Source organism: Podarcis pityusensis, assembly GCF_964106645.2.
Source record: "Podarcis pityusensis genome assembly, chromosome: 7".
In the NCBI taxonomy this organism is placed as follows: Eukaryota; Metazoa; Chordata; class Lepidosauria; order Squamata; family Lacertidae; genus Podarcis; species Podarcis pityusensis.
In genome coordinates this window covers 1,344,509-1,361,396 of record NC_138031.1, presented here as the reverse complement: position 1 = coordinate 1,361,396, position 16,888 = coordinate 1,344,509, and positions in this window count along the sequence as shown.

Genomic DNA, 16,888 nt, shown 5'->3' with positions numbered 1-16,888 from the left:
GTTTAAATCGTATTTCCAGCAAATCCTTCTAACCTTCTTTTCATTTACTTATTTTAACATTCAATAATGTAATTAATCCTCCTCTATCTTCAATTTCTACACTTCATTTTTACTTAATCCATTATGTCATATCTGCCAAAACGACCTAATATTCTTTTTCCTACCTCTTTCTAACATTCTTTTATATTGCAGTATTTTTGAAGATATATTTTAAATTTTTTCCAATCTTCTTCCATCGACCCTTCTCCCTGGTCTCGAATTCTGCCGGTCATCTCAGCCAGTTCCATATAGTCCATCACTTTCATCTGCCATTCTTCTCGGGTAGGCAATTCTTGTGTCTTCCAGTATTTCCCAATAAGTATTCTTGCCGCTGCTGTCGCATACATAAAAAAGTTCCTGTCTTCCCTTCGCACCAATTGGCCGACCATGCCCAAGAGGAAGGCCTCTGGTTTCTTTAGAAAAGTGTATTTCAATACCTTTTTTAATTCATTATATATCATTTCCCAGAAGGCCTTGATCTTTGGGCACGTCCACCAAAGGTGAAAAAAAGTACCTTCATTTTCTTTACATTTCCAACATTTATTATCAGGCAAATGATAGATTTTTGCTAGCTTGACTGGGGTTAAGTACCACCTATAAATCATTTTCATTATATTTTCTCTTAAGGCATTACAGGCCGTAAATTTCATACCTGTGGTCCATAACCGTTCCCAGTCAGCAAACATAATGTTATGTCCAACATCTTGTGCCCATTTAATCATAGCTGATTTAACCGTTTCATCCTGTGTGTTCCATTTCAGCAGCAGGTTATACATTCTTGACAAGTTCTTAATTTTAGGCTCTAACAATTCCGTTTCCAGTTTGGATTTTTCCTCCTGGAAACCAATCTTTTTATCTAGGTTAAAAGCCTCCCTTATTTGATAATAATGGAGCCAGTCTCGAACTTTAGTTTTTAATTTGTCAAAACTCTGCAGTTTTAGTTTATCTCCAACTTGTTCTAAAATTTCACAGTATTTTGGCCAATTTGTCTCCATATTAGTTTTTTTCAATGCCTTAGCCTCCATTGGTGACAGCCACCTTGGTGTTTTACTTTCCAACAAATCCTTATATCTCACCCAAACATTAAACAATGCTTTCCTGACAATATGGTTCTTAAAGGCCTTATGCGCTTTAACCTTGTCGTACCATAAATATGCATGCCATCCAAACACATTATCAAAACCTTCTAGGTCCAGAGTGTCCGCATTTTCAAGAAGTAGCCAATCTTTCAGCCAGCAAAATGCGGCTGATTCATAATAAAGTTTAAGATCTGGCAGGGCAAATCCACCTCTTTCTTTCGCATCTCTTAATATCTTAAATTTTATTCTAGGCTTTTTGCCCTGCCAGATAAATTTGGAAATATCTCTTTGCCACCTCTTGAAACAGTCCATTTTATCCACAATTTGCAATGTTTGAAACAAAAACAACATTCTAGGCAATACATTCATCTTTATCGCAGCAATTCGGCCCAACAATGATAACTTCAATTTTGACCATATTTCTAAATCCTTCTTTACTTCTGACCAACATTTTTCATAATTATCTTTAAACAAATTCACATTTTTAGCAGTCATATGCACCCCTAAATATTTCACTTTATTAACTATTGTTAATCCTGTCTCCTTCTGAAACCTCTCTTTCTCAATCTCTGTAAGGTTTTTCTCTAATACCTTAGTTTTCATCTTATTCAATTTAAAACCTGCTACTTGACCAAATTCTTGGATTAATTGCAATACTCTTTTTGTACTGGATTCTGGCTCCTGTAGTGTCAAAACTAAGTCATCAGCAAAAGCTTTCAATTTGTACTGTTTAGCTCCGAGTTGTATACCTTTAACCAATTGGTCTTTTCTAATCATATTGAGCAAAACCTCCAGGACCGATATAAAAAGCAATGGGGAGATTGGGCAACCCTGTCTTGTTCCTTTCTCTATCTTAAATTCTTCTGTGACTACATTATTTACGATGAGCTTAGCTTTTTGTTCCGAATAAATTGCACCTATACCATTTTCAAAACTTTGGCCTACCCCCATCCCCTGCAAATTTTTCTTCATAAAGTTCCAAGAAATATTGTCAAAGGCTTTCTCCGCATCTACAAATATTAACACCGCTTTAGTATTAATATTAACTTGCAATTTTTCTAGAATATTAATAATATTCCTCGTATTATCTGACAGATGTCTCCCCGGGAGAAAGCCCGCCTGATCTTTATGGATCTCTTTCACCAATACATTTTTTAATCTTTTAGCCATAATTTCCGCAAAAATTTTGTAATCCACATTAAGTAGGGATATGGGATGGTAGTTCTTCAACTGTGTCTTTTCCACTTCAGTTTTTGGTATAAGTGTAATGTATGCTTCTTTCCACGACTCGGGTGCTTTTCCTCCCCGTAGTATTTCATTGCAAACTTCTTTCAAAGGTTACATTAACCATTCTTTCAAAGATTTGTAGTACTTTGCAGTTAAACCATCTGGTCCTGGAGATTTGCCCAATTTCATATTCTGAATGGCTCCTTCCACCTCTTGGTCAGATATTATAGAGTTTAATATTGATTTGCTCTCTTGAGATACTTTTTGTAATCCATTAATTTTCAAAAACCGATCAGTGTCTAATTCTTTCTGGGTCTCCTGCGTGTATAGCTGTTTAAAATAATTCTGAAAGCACTTCCGAATTTCTCCAGGATTCTGTATATTCTTGCCTTCTACTACCAAATTCGTGATCGTATTCAGCTTTTGTCTTTTTTTCATTTGCCAAGCCAATAATTTCCCACACTTGTTTGCCGATTCAAAGGTCTTTTGTTTCATCTGTTTGACCTTCCATTCTATCTCCTGATTCATCAGTTTCATGTATTGTACTTGGTATAACTTTATTTCTTTTAAGATCTCCTGTGAGTTCGGTTTCACCCTCAGTCTTTTTTCTCCATCCTTAATTTTCTCCAGAATTTTCTCTCTCTTCTCATTTTGATATCTTTTCCTAATTGCATTTTGTTGTATCAGAAATCCTCTCATCACCGCTTTGCTGGCATCCCAAATCACTCTTTTCTCGGTTGTAGTGTTCATATTTATCTCAAAGTAGTCTCTCAAATTTTTCTGGGCCTTTTTGATAATTTCCTCATTCCTAAACAAGGAGTCATTCATCCTCCATCTGAAAGCTCCAATTGGCGTTAGTGTCATTTCAATCTTTACTGGATTATGATCAGAGCAAATTTTCGGGCAAATCACCGCTTTTTTTATCTTAGGGGCCAGTCCCCTAGTTATCCAGATTTGGTCTATTCTTGTCCATGTCATTTTTGCTTCAGAGAAGAAGGTTCCTGTGATGGGACGATGAGCTGCTTGTGCGTAAAATCCAAGTCCCTCAGAGTTTGGTCAAGTTTGCAAACCTCTGTCTGTAACGGAGCCCCTTAAACATGGCTCTGTCAGTCGCTTGCAGATTCCGACAGTGGTTGCTTTCGGAATCGCTTCCAACATAAAAGCTCCTTAACGGAAACACGTCTCCTGGACTCTCTGCGTGACAGTTTCCGGCGAGGAGTGGGTGTCCCTACAGGAGGTCCTGAAACCTCCCCACTGTTTTCGCTGGAAGTGTCTCGGAGCCATCCCTCCTGCTCACTTTCCCTCAGCTCAGCTCTTCTCCCCCTACTGGTTCCCTCTTCAGCTGCTGAGTCTCTCCCAACCTGTGTGAGCCCTTCCACCTCCCTTCCTTCCGATGGCAGTTCCCTGACATCCACCTCCCCTCCAGGGCCCCCTTCACCCCCTCCCGCCCCCTCCTCTATGGGCGGTGAGGAGGCAAAATCCCGGAAGGAACTTCCTTCACCTTCCGATGTCTCGAACACTTCTCTCCACCTGTTGCGGTTCCTGGTCTCGAAATACTCCTCCTCCCCAGAGTCCATCTCCCCTTCCCCTTCCGAATCCGTGAATCCTTCCAACTCCTCCTCCTCATCGGTGGTCCCAAAGTATTCCCTCCGGAACCTCTCCACAGGCTGAGGTTTCCTTGGGAACCTCTGATGGAACGTTTCTATCAATACCTCGTCATTGATATCTTCTGCCATTACCCAAGTGTTTTCTGACTCCGGTTCTCCTTCCCACGTTACCAAATACTCCACCTGATCCCCCTTCCACCTGGCGTCGAGGATTTCTGCCACATGGCTGCTGCATTCCCTTTCTTCTATGATCGGTCCCCGAGTGGACATCCCTTCTCGTCCCCCCTCATACGGTGACAGTAACGACCTGTGAAATACTGGGTGCAGTTTCATGTGATTGGGTAACCGGAGCCTGAAAGCCACTGGGTTGACTTGTTGAATGACCTCAAAGGGACCCAATCTCCTGGGTCTTAATTTCTTACAACCTCCTTTGAACGGCAACCCTTGGGTTGACAGCCACACCCTATCTCCCACCCTTATGGTTTCACCTTCCCTTCGGTTCTTGTCTGCCTGCCTCTTGTATTCTTCCTTCGCCCTTTCTAAGTTGAGTTGGAGCTGACGATGGATTGCTTCCATTTCTTCTACAAAAAGCTCGGCTGCCGGGACGCTCCATCTCTCCCCTCCTCCCCCTGGGAATGCCCTGGGATGACACCCATAATTAGCCAAGAAGGGGCTCATCCCTGTGGACACATTCTCTGCATTGTTGTAGGCAAATTCCGCCAGCGCCAACTTCTCTACCCAGTCATTCTCTCTGTCATTGACATAACACCTCAGGTATTGCTGGAGGACACCGTTTGCTCTTTCCGCCTGCCCGTTGGTTTCAGGGTGCCGGGCAGTCGAAAAGTTGACCTCCACCTGCAGTAAGCTCATGAGCTTCCTCCAGAACCTGGAAGTAAATTGTTTTCCCCTGTCTGAGACCACCCTCAATGGCACCCCGTGCAACCTAAAAATGTGTTCTACAAATAACTTCGCTGTCTCTTCCGCCGTGACTGCATGCGAACGGGCTACAAAGTGGCACATCTTTGTTAGTAGGTCTACCACCACCATGATGGCTGTTTTCCCCTTGGACTTCGGCAGATCAGTCATAAAATCTATCGACACTGCCTCCCAAGGTCGTTCTGGGGTTGGTAAGGGTTCTAATAGCCCCGCCGGCGCCCGCCTCTCCCCTTTGGCTCGCTGGCATTGCTCACACCCTCTTACATACTCCCGTACATCTTCCCTCACCTTAGGCCACCAAAATTCCCTGGTGACCAACCACATGGTTTTGTGTTGTCCAAAATGCCCCGCCGTGGGGCTGTCGTGCAACTGCTTGAGTACCCTCCCCCTTAAGTCTCCTTCGGGGATATACAATGCCCCTTTGTAATACAACGCTCCATTTCTTTCCTCAAAACCCCCTGGTTCCTCTCCCTCACCCCTAAGACCTCTGAGCTTATTCTGGGCATATTCATCATTCTCTGTTTCCTCTACCAGTTCTCTTTGCCCCACCAATGCCGCCCCACACACCCAGCGGTCCTCTGGGATGACATGTCTCTCTTCGGGTCCCCCCTCCCCTTCCAAATATTCAGGTTTGCGTGAGAGAGCGTCCGCCCTAACATTTTCTGGACCTGGCACATAACAAATTTCAAAGTGAAATTTGGAGAACTCCTGGGCCCATCGCACTTGCCGTTGGTTGAGCACTCGTGCCATTCTCCAATACTCTAAGTTCTTGTGGTCCGTGCACACTTGCACCTTATGTTGTGCCCCAATTAATAAATGCCTCCATCTCCTGAACGCTTCATGAATGGCAAGTAGTTCTCAGTCATACACCGTGTAGTTCCTCTCAGATTTGTTCAGCTTTCGCGAAAAAAAGGCACACGGTCTCCACTCTGACTCCTCCTTCCCAGGCTGCAGAAGCACCGCCCCCACAGCCCGGTCTGATGCGTCCGTCTCCACTCGCATCGGTTTTTGTAAATCCACATGCAGGAGCTGTTCTTCCGAAGCGAACGCCCTTTTCAGTTCCTCAAAAGCTCGCTCCGCCTCCGCCGTCCAAACGAATTTCCTCTTACTGCTGAGACAGTCCGTAATGGGAGCCGTCAAGTGGGCAAAATTTCTGATGAACTTCCGATAGAAGTTTCCAAATCCAAGGAATCTTTGCACATCCTTCCTTGTTTTCGGTGTTTTCCATTCCAGTACCGCTTGGACCTTGCCAGGATCCATGGCCAATCCCTTGTCCGACAAGCGGTACCCCAGGAATTCCACCTCCTTGGCATGAAACTGACACTTCTCTAGCTTCACCCACAGCTGATTGGCTTGCAGTCTGCCCAACACTTCCCTGACGTCTTTTACATGCTGCTCCTCAGTCTCTGAATATACTAACACGTCATCTAAGAAGGCCACACAATTCTTGTAAAGCAAAGGCCCCAGGACGTGGTTCATAAACGATTGAAAGCACGCGGAGCCTGCTTGTAGGCCGAAGGGCATAACTAAATATTCAAATGCCCCCAAAGGGGTGAACATGGTGGTTTTCCATTCATCCCCCTTCCTTATTCGTATCAGGTTGTACGCCCCCCTCAGGTCCAGTTTAGTAAAAATCTTTCCCTTCCTGACCCTTGTCAAAATGTCATCAATTCTGGGCATCGGGAAAGTCACTGGTTCTGACACTGCATTTAAGGCCCTGAAGTCCACTACAAGCCTGGGTTTGTCCGTGTTTTTTTTGTCCACAAAAAACACTGGGCTGCCCCCCACCGCCCTGGACTCTCTGATGAACCCTCTCTTCAGGTTCTTGTCAATGAACTCCCTTAGCTCCTGCATCTCTCTGTCTGACATGGCGTACAGCTTGCCTACAGGGAGCTGTGCCCCAGGGAGTAAATTGATTTGACAGTCAAAGGGCCTATGTGGGGGTAGTTTGTCTGCCTCCCTCTCGCTGAAGACGTTGCTCAGGTCGGCGTATTGTTGGGGAACCTTCCCCTTCTCCGTCACTTCTGTCCCTGCTAGAGTGGCTCTGGCCCCTCCTTGAGCCTCCCGCTCTTTGCAGTGTTCTAGACAATGTGCTGACCCAAAGGAGACCACTCTCTGATGCCAGCCCACTAGCGGATCATGTAACGCTAGCCAGCTCATCCCCAAAATAATGGGAGCTCCTCCCAAGGTAGCCACATTAAACGCTATTAGCTCAGTGTGTCTTGCTACCCTCATTATCATTGGGACGGTCTGCTGGCTGACTTCTCCTCCCAGCAGCTCCCTTCCATCGATCGTGGTCACCTGCAAAGGGTTACTTAAAGGGATAGTCTGTATCTGGTGCTCAGCAGCAAACTCCTTACTCATGAAATTGCAGGAGCTGCCTGAGTCCAATAGCGCCTTTATCTTTAGTGGGTGTCCGTTAGGCAGCTCTAGTAACACCTCTATCACTAGGGCGGGTTTAGGAGGTTCCGGCGTGGGCACTTTCACTGCTCTTTGGCCTGGCTGCTGTGCCCCGACGGTGGCAGCCAGGCGTTGGCTTTTACTTGCTCTGGTACCTTTTCCTCCCTCTCCCCAACAGCTCCCGCCATTCCTTGCCATTCCTTTCTTTGGGGGCAGACTCTGGCAAAATGACCTGGCTGTTGGCAGAGATAACATTTCTTGGCGCCCTTTCCCTCCTTCTTCCGCTCTTCACTGGGCTTTGAAACTGCGCGCGCGCGCGCTGTTCCAATTTCCATCGGCTCTCCCGGCGGGAACGGTGGCTCTGGAATCTCTGGAATGCGAAGCTCCCTCCAACGTTCCCCCTTCCCTTCCCGCCTCTCCAAGGCTCTCGCCTCTTGGCGCGCTCCTATGGTCAGCGCTGATTTGGTCAGCTGGTCCATAGACTCCGCCCTGGGCGCCCGGGAAAGTTCATCCTTTACCGCCGAAGCAAGCCCTTCTTCAAAGAGCATTTGAATGGGTTCCGCCGATAGATCCCACCCCAATTTATGGATCAACATGGTAAACTCAGTCCAGTACTCACGCACAGATCGGCTCCCCTGTTTGCACGCCATTAACTGTCTGCGTACCACTCCCTGCTCAATATCGCTGGAAAACATCAAATCCATTGCACGAAAAAACTTCCTCGTATCCTTCAGGATGTCATTGTTTGTTGCCATCAGGGGCCTCACCCAGTCTTTCGCCCCCTTTTCGAGATGCCCAATCACAAAAGCCACCCGCGATTCCTCGTCGGGAAAGTCATCAAACTGCAGATTAAGGGCATATTGCATCTCTGTCCTAAAGGCATGATAGTCCTTGGCCTCCCCCCCAAACTTCTGCACCAATCCTGGCAACTTTCTGGCGAGCGGGGTGGTTTTCCCCTTCTCTGCATCTTGAGCCCTCCTCTCCTCGAGCCTCGCCGTCTGCAGCGCTAGCTGGACCTCCAACGCCCGGTACCTTTCCTCCAGGCTTGGACCCGCTCCAGCTCCTGCTTCTCCGGTTCCGGCTGGGTTGCTCATGATGCCTTCTCCTGCACAAACTGCTCACAGAGACTGTCGGAATGCTGTGATGGGACGATGAGCTGCTTGTGCGTAAAATCCAAGTCCCTCAGAGTTTGGTCAAGTTTGCAAACCTCTGTCTGTAACGGAGCCCCTTAAACATGGCTCTGTCAGTCGCTTGCAGATTCCGACAGTGGTTGCTTTCGGAATCGCTTCCAACATAAAAGCTCCTTAACGGAAACACGTCTCCTGGACTCTCTGCGTGACAGTTTCCGGCGAGGAGTGGGTGTCCCTACAGGAGGTCCTGAAACCTCCCCACTGTTTTCGCTGGAAGTGTCTCGGAGCCATCCCTCCTGCTCACTTTCCCTCAGCTCAGCTCTTCTCCCCCTACTGGTTCCCTCTTCAGCTGCTGAGTCTCTCCCAACCTGTGTGAGCCCTTCCACCTCCCTTCCTTCCGATGGCAGTTCCCTGACAGTTCCTTCTCTTTCCAAGGGGTTCTTTATTCTCCAAGTGTCCACAAGATCCATATTGTCAGTCATTTCAAAAAATGTCTTTGGTAATCTTCCATCTTTCGTCACCGTTTGTCTTTGGGCTTTATCCATGTTTGTAGACACTACTCCATTCATATTTCCCATCAAAATAATGTTGTAATCCAAATAATCCAATAGGGTTTCGTGCAGTTTTTTAAAGAATTCTGATTTTCCCTCATTTGGTGCATAGACACCTAATATCAAAAACTTCTGTCCTTGAAACTGAATTTCAATTGCTATAAATCTTCCTTGATCATCTTTAAATATAAATTTTGGTGACAGGCTTTCCTTTGCATAGAGTACTACTCCTCTTTTTTTCACATTATCCGATGAAATAAATTCTTCTCCCAATCTTTTATTTATCAAAATTTTCCGGTGTAGCCTTGTCACATGCGTCTCTTGTAAACAAATCAAGTCCAAATGTTCCTTTTTTAATGTATGAAATACTCTCCCCCTTTTTGCCGACGAATTTAGGCCATTAATGTTCCAACTTAAAACTTGCAGTGTCATTTTGTACTTACTCTCCTTCTCGTCCAACAGCCCCAAGAAGTTTGTCTATGTCTGTCGGTGGCGTTGGTTTCACTTTTTTTTGCAAACTCTTATCCAGTACAGCAGTGTCTTTTCCCAATCCTTTCTGTAGATCTTCTTCGTATGCGCTCAGAAACTTATTCTTTGTTAAGTTAGATTTATTGCTTTATTGTTGTGGTCCGGCACGCTCCCCTGCACCTCTGCAGGTCGTAAAGCAATTAGCAGAATTGCACAGCAGTTCGTGTAGAAAGGGCAGTCAGTAAATAGGTCCCACACGTTTCTTCTTTCCTAGTAGCACTTTATTTGCTCAAAAATAGCATATTTACAGTTCATATACACCATCTGATTCCAGTTGCATTTTGCGACTCTCTCTCAGCTTGCAGCTGCGGAACAAAGCTGCTTTCACTTTTCACTCAGCTCACAGCATTCCAAGCTGCTTTCGTCACGTCCTGGCTTACTTCCCTTGTAAGCGCCTCCTCTCAGCCTCGAGACACAGAAGGTTAACCCTTCACTACACCCAACACCCCCTCTTGTCTCGCGCCTGAGGGGAGAATCGACCCTTGGTCGTCCCAAACCCAGACCTTCACAAAACTCCCCATGTCTTTGGAAGGTGAGTGGCTTCGTGAACCCATCAGCTAGGTTCTTGGCAGAGGGACAATACTTCAGCGCAACTAATCCCTCCTGAACACTCTGGCACACATTCCGAAAGCGAATGTCTAGGTGTTTAGTTCTGGCCTTGAACTGACCTGACTCTGCCAAACGCAGGCATGGTTGATTGTCCTCGAAAACACGTATCGGCAGACAATCCACTTCGCAGAGTTCCTGCACTAAGCAAGCATAGAACTCTACTTCTCTGCACATCTCTGAAAGAGCACTAAACTCAGCCTCAGTGGATGAGAGCGCTATAAGACTTTGCTTCTTGGACCTCCATCCAACTACTGAGTTCCCAAACTTCACCACTAGGCCAGACACAGACTTGCGATCCTCAAGATTAGCCCAATCCGAGTCCACAAAGCAAGTCAGTTTCACTTCTCCTTGTGCTGGCAACCTAAGACAAAAGTCTTTGGTCTCCTGCAAATACCTCAGAACTCTCTTGATGCCATTCGAGGCTTGCACACTAGGGTTTGATGCCTCCCTGCTGAGCAGATTGACAGCAAATGCTATATCAGGTCTGCTCCATTGGGACAAGTACAACAAACTCCCTAGAGCTGACTGAAACACTTCAGTATTTTCGAACGCAGCGCGTTCTGCTTGCTGGCTGTCCTTCACAAAACTAGTCTCCATAGGACTTCTCACTCCTGCACAATCACTCATCCTGAACTTCTGAAGCAATTGCTCAATTTTACCTCTCTGGCTGAGCAAAAAACTTCCATCCTGTGCACGCTCAACATTGACACCTAGATAGGTTTTGACAGCACCAAGCTGTTTAAGCTTGAATCGTTTACCTAGCTTTTTGGCAAACTTCTCCGCCTGTTCATCTGTTTCTGAGACGAAAAGCACGTCATCAACCCAAATCAGCACCAGTTCCTGTGAGTCTCCTGATCCTCTAAGGAACAGGCAACTGTCAGCAAGACTCTTCCTGAAGCCTAGCTTCTCCAAAGCTCCATTCAGGCACATGTTCCAGTTTCTAGCAGATTGACGTAATCCATAGATGGATTTGTGCAATCTCCACACAACATCCTGCCTTGAGTTCTCAAACCCCGGAGGAGGAATCATGTACAGCTCCTCCTGGAGATCTGAGTTAAGGTAGGCAACATCCACATCAAAGTGGTTTACCTTCCAGCCTCTCTGTGCTGCACAAGCTAAAAGCGTTCTCAGAGTCTCCGCTCGTGACGTTGGCGAATACACCTCCGTGAAGTGTATTCCCTTCCTCTGAGTAAATCCTCGAGCAACTAACCTGGCTTTATACTGCGGCTCTCCAGCGTCCGTGGGTTTCAAGCGGTAAACCCATCTGGAACTCACAGCCTGCTTCCCCGGTGGCAACTCTGTGAGTGAGAACACACCTAGATCTTTCATGGACTTCATCTCTTTGTCCATTGCCTTGTGCCACTTGCCTGCTTCTTCCTCAGGTAAACTCTGAATATCCTCGAAGGATTCAGGTTCACAACTTGCAGAACCTACCCAGACGCCTGAAGCGTCGTACCGATCAGGAGGCCTCCTTGTCCTCGCTGATCTCCTCAGTGTGACTCTTGGTGACCCTGCCGCTTCACTGGGTCCAGCTGAATCATCCTCAACTTCAGTGTCTTCCCCCTCTGACCTGCTGCGCCTCTTGGGCCTTACAGCTGGTCCAGCAGGTGAAGAAGGCTCACTCTTTGGCTCAAACTTGACACTTGCCTGAGGAGGTGTTCTAGGTTCCCCCCTCTGAGGGATCCTGAGCTGTCCCTGCCTTGGACTCTGTCCCTCTGGACCGTGGTCCCCAGCTCCAAGTTCCTCCTCCTCGTCGTCTGAGTCATAGAACTGCTGTGGAAGCACGTCTGGATTGGCGTGCAGACGTTTCCAACCAGCTTGCTCACAGAACTCAGCGCTATTGCTGATAATCAACCTAGACTGGTCTCCACTTGGATACGCAAACCTCCAGGCCTTTGAGCCAGGCTCATACCCTACAAAGATCATTCTTTTAGATCTTGGCTCACCCTTCTTGCGTAGAGCCTTTGGAAGAAGCACCCAAGCCTCACAACCAAACACACGAAGGTAGTGCACCTTGGGCTTCTCTCCATGAAGTAAGAAATACGGTGTATTTCCTACACTAGAGTTGTACACTCTGTTCTCGGTATGGACCACATACCGCCAAGCCTCCGACCAAAACTTCTGGGGTAGCCCTGCGTCCCACAGGATCGCAGACACAGCTTCCTGCACCGTCCTGTTCTTTCTCTCTGCGACCCCATTCTGTTGCGGAGAGTAAGGAGCGGTCAGTCTGTGGCTAATCCCCTTCTCCCTAAAGAAATCCTGTAAAGCAGAACCAGTGAATTCAGCACCTCTGTCACTTTGAAAACCACGAACTTTGGTGGAAAAGGTTACCTCAACTGCGGTGATCCAATCCCTGATCATTTTAGCCGCCTCCCCTTTCGTTTTCAGAGAGAAGGTCCAAGCAGACCTCGAAAAATCAATCAAAAGCAAAGAATACTTCGAACCTCCCAGTGACTCAACAGACATGGGTCCACACAAATCTGCATGAATTAATTCAAAGGGTTGCGTGGTCTGCCTCTCTGACTTTGGATATGAGCATGTCACAACTTTCGCCTGTTTACATGCATTGCAATCTAGAAATTTGTCACAAACATTAAATTTGCACCCTTGTGTCAGCTCTGGTGCTTTTTGGAGAAATTTCCAATTTAAATGAGCGAAGCGTCTGTGCCAAATATGTAAACAACCATTGTGAGGTGCTACATTCACACATTGGCCCTTCGCATCTTCGGTGTCATCCTCTCCTGTGGAAAAAGGCACATTTACAGCAAACAAATTATCTTTAGACTGCACTGTGTACACGTGTTTCCCATCCTTGGAAAATTCACATTTGTCACCTGCAAAAGAAATTTGAAAATTATCAATCAATAGATCATGCACACTTAACAAACAGTTAGTTAAACCGGGCACTGCATAAGCTTTGACTTCATGCTTAAGAAAAGGACAGAAGAACAGTCCTGTTTCTGTCAGCCTTTTTCTGCTTCCATCTGCAAACTTAACCAACTTCTCAGTTTTTACTGTCCTGCAATTCCTCAAAAGATCAGGAGATGGCACTAACGAATTTGAGGCACCAGAGTCTATGATTATAGTGAGAAAGTCTTGTTGTTTACATTCCTGGGTCGCCAGGGCAACAATCTCCTCACTACCCCCCTCCTTGGGGCTTCTGCAGATGTCCTCTCTGGTTGTCACGGCAACAGACTCCCCCCGGCAGGAAGACTTGCCCACGACCTTGACAGCTTCCGTAGATGCAACTCTCTCAGTTGCCATGGAGACTGGACTTGTCTCGGCGTTCCCACACAACTCTGAAGCAGTTATCTCTACTTGCTGCAGGTGGCTGACCTTGAAGCCTCTAGCACTTTTCAGCTTCCCAGGCTCCGACTCACGACGTAAACAACTCTTGGCAGCTTTTGGAGAAAGAGGCGTCTCTGAGCTTTCACTGCTCACTGCCCCCCCACTGCTCACGGGGTCTCCAGGACGTTTTTCTGCACCCCCTCTGAAGGGTAAAGGGCTCTCAACACTTGGCCTCTCTTCAGGCTTCACACACAGACACGTTGCAGCATCCACACAGCTCCCAGGCTCAGCAAAAGCACAAGCAGCAGTGCTAGCAACAACAACAACAGGAACAGTCCCTTCGCCCCCCTGTGGGGGCTCCCAGCTCCTCCCAGCTGTGTATCGGCACTCAAGAATGTGGCCGGCGCCATCTTGCCTTTCCCTTTCGGATGCAGCCACTTCTCGGCCCTTGCTTCCCACTCCAGCTCCACAAGCTTCTTGGAGTGCTAGCCAAGCGGCCTCTGGCTTTCTTGCACCCAGGACAACAGGCACCAGATGAGCATCCACACTTTCTGCCAAAAAAGCAAGCACACGCTTCTCCACTTCACTTTGCTCTGCAGCCCTCTTAGCCTCTGCTTTCCCAGCTGCATTCTGTGTGGGGTGAATTACATTCCACAGCTGCTCCCCCACCAGCAAAAGCTCCACTTGAAAGCTCCACTGCAGCCAATTTTGGCTAGTCAGTTTCTGACAAGGCAGCTTAAGCTCAAAGCCATGTTCACAGGGCTGAGCCATTGCCTCCCTTCTGTTGGCTTTCCCAAAAGGTACTCACTCAGCCAAACTGGGCACTCCGGACGTCATGGCTCTTGGCTCCCAGCCTCTGTCAGCCTCCTCCGATCTGCCTCTTTGAAGTCTCCGGCAGTCGATCAAGCTGACGACCAGCAGATAAAGCTTCAAAGCCCTTCCTTACGCTTCACGTTGACCCATAACCATGTTAAGTTAGATTTATTGCTTTATTGTTGTGGTCCGGCACGCTCCCCTGCACCTCTGCAGGTCGTAAAGCAATTAGCAGAATTGCACAGCAGTTCGTGTAGAAAGGGCAGTCAGTAAATAGGTCCCACACGTTTCTTCTTTCCTAGTAGCACTTTATTTGCTCAAAAATAGCATATTTACAGTTCATATACACCATCAGATTGAAGCTGCATTTTGCGTCCTTCTCTCTCAGTTTTGCAGCTGCGTAACTAAAACTGCTTTCACTTTTCACTCAGCTCACAGCATTCCAAGCTGCTTTCGTCACGTCCTGGCTTACTTCCCTTGTAAGCGCCTCCTCTCAGCCTCGAGACACAGAAGGTTAACTCTTCACTACACCCAACATTCTTTTCCTCCACTGATCTTATCTTAGTCTTTCTTCCTTTAAAACTAAAGGATAGACCTTGAGGGAATTCCCACCTGAAAAGGATCTTGTTTTTTCTCAACAAGGCCACCAAATCTCCAAAGTCTTGTCTTAAGTCCAAAAGATGTTTTGGTATATCTTTAAAAATTTCCACTTTTGATTGTAGAATTGTCAAGGGTTTCTCGTAGTGCAGGCCCAAAATTTTGTCCCTCTCTTCTTTGGATCGGAGGGTAATCAAACAGTCCCTTATTTTAATCTTTCTTCCTCCTTTCCCCAATCTGAAGGCCCTCACAATCTTAAAATCCTCTTGTTTCAAATCCGATTTCCAAAATTCCACAAATTCTTGTGTCAAAAAATCTATCAAGGTGCCTTTCTCCAGCTCAGGAACAGCTCTAATTCTTAGATTAGATTGTTTGTCTTTAAGGTCAATCATAGACAGCGTCAGCTTATGTTCTGCAATCTCTTTCTGTAAGTCTGGTACCTTCTCAGTTTCCAGTTGCCCCAATTTGAATTCCACAGCAGCGGTTTTTTCCTGTATAGACTTTGAGTCTTGCAATAGTCTCTGAATAGATTCCGTATTGCTGTTTACCTTTTTCTCCAAATTGTCTAGTGTTTCTGTGTTTAAGTCAATTTTTTTATTTGCAATGTCCACTTTCTGGTTCGTCTCCTCAACCTTCTTATTCGTCTCCTCCACCTTTGTACTAAGTTGTTGTAAAGATTCGTTAATCTTAGCCAGGCATTGGCTAGAATTTCCTCAGACATTCCACTAGACTTAGGTTGTGTTACTGATGTGGGCAAACCAGCAGATGATTGCCTTCGATGCCCCCAAGGTTTCCCAGATCTCAAAACTGACGGGTCTAATTTCTCACGGCCATCTGCCATAACAATGTGAAGGTCAAATTCTTTTCCAAGTATGCTGTTCCTGTTTACAAGTGGAAAATTCCTTTACTGTAATTTCAGGGAGTCCCACTAGGTGGACACTGTTACCACCAAACAAGTTACTTTCCTTCTTAAATGGCAGGAAAGGAAAGGAAAGAGAAACTAAGTATAAACAAAGAAGGAGAATCCAAAATGTATCTTTCCAATTATTTTTCCCAACGAGATTGGCCACAATATATCCTCCTTACAGCCAACAGTTATCACTGACAGATTTTGACAGCTGAGACGTCTCACTGACAGATTGCTCTTTAAATCTTTATACAGTCCGGAAGAAACAAACAAAACCTTTTCCTTTTTTATCCCTCCGAAGGGTAGATACAACCAAGGTTCTCAGGTCAGAAGAAAAAAAAGTTTTCAGATCAATTTCCCACGTTTAGCTCAAAGTCTCTATGCTTTACACTGTTTGCAAGGTGGGGAAGCGGACTTCCTGTTTACACTTCCCACCGCGGTAGCCAATTTTGACGTTGTTTTGCTAGTAAAACCTTTCCGCTTTTAATCCAATTTCAGTCCAATTAAAGCTTTACATCCAATTTCTCTACTCACGATTGAATTTCAGTCCAAATGTTCCAGGAATAAATCAGCGCTCTCCAGCAACGGCAACACGGCTTCGCTCCGTGAAAGCAGCGATCCACTCACAGCACCGCGCTTCTCCCCCGCTCCGTTCCGAAGCCTCAAAAGAGGCTTCCTCGCGAGTTGGGGGGGCGCTCCAAGGTGCCCGCTGAGTCTCCACGTTCGCAGGCTTCAGCGCCTGTGATTTCTAAGGGTCCCCGCTTCGCCGCAGCGCACAGGACCCGATTTTCACGGAGCTGATCCCCTCCGAGATCAAAGGGAATCCGCCATTAGCTGATGGTGCTAACCGGAAGTCCTATGTTTATGGAGTCTGAACTGGCAGAGACTGGCAGCATCGCGACTTTGTGGCCCTAGCGGAGATACGGATGAAGATGCGCCCTGCGTGCGCGGCCGTTGTGGAAAGGAATTGACAATAAAGTAGCTACCCATATCATAATGCCATTATTCAAATCTATGGGGCTACCGCAGGATATTGTAGTGCTGGAAAAGGTTCAGGAAAGGGCCACAAAATGATCAAGGCGCCGGAGCGACGGCCCTATGGGGGAAAGTTGCGTGTTTGAGGCTGGTTTAGAGAAAAGGCAAATAAAACGAGACTTGAGGGAAGTTTAGAATGTTG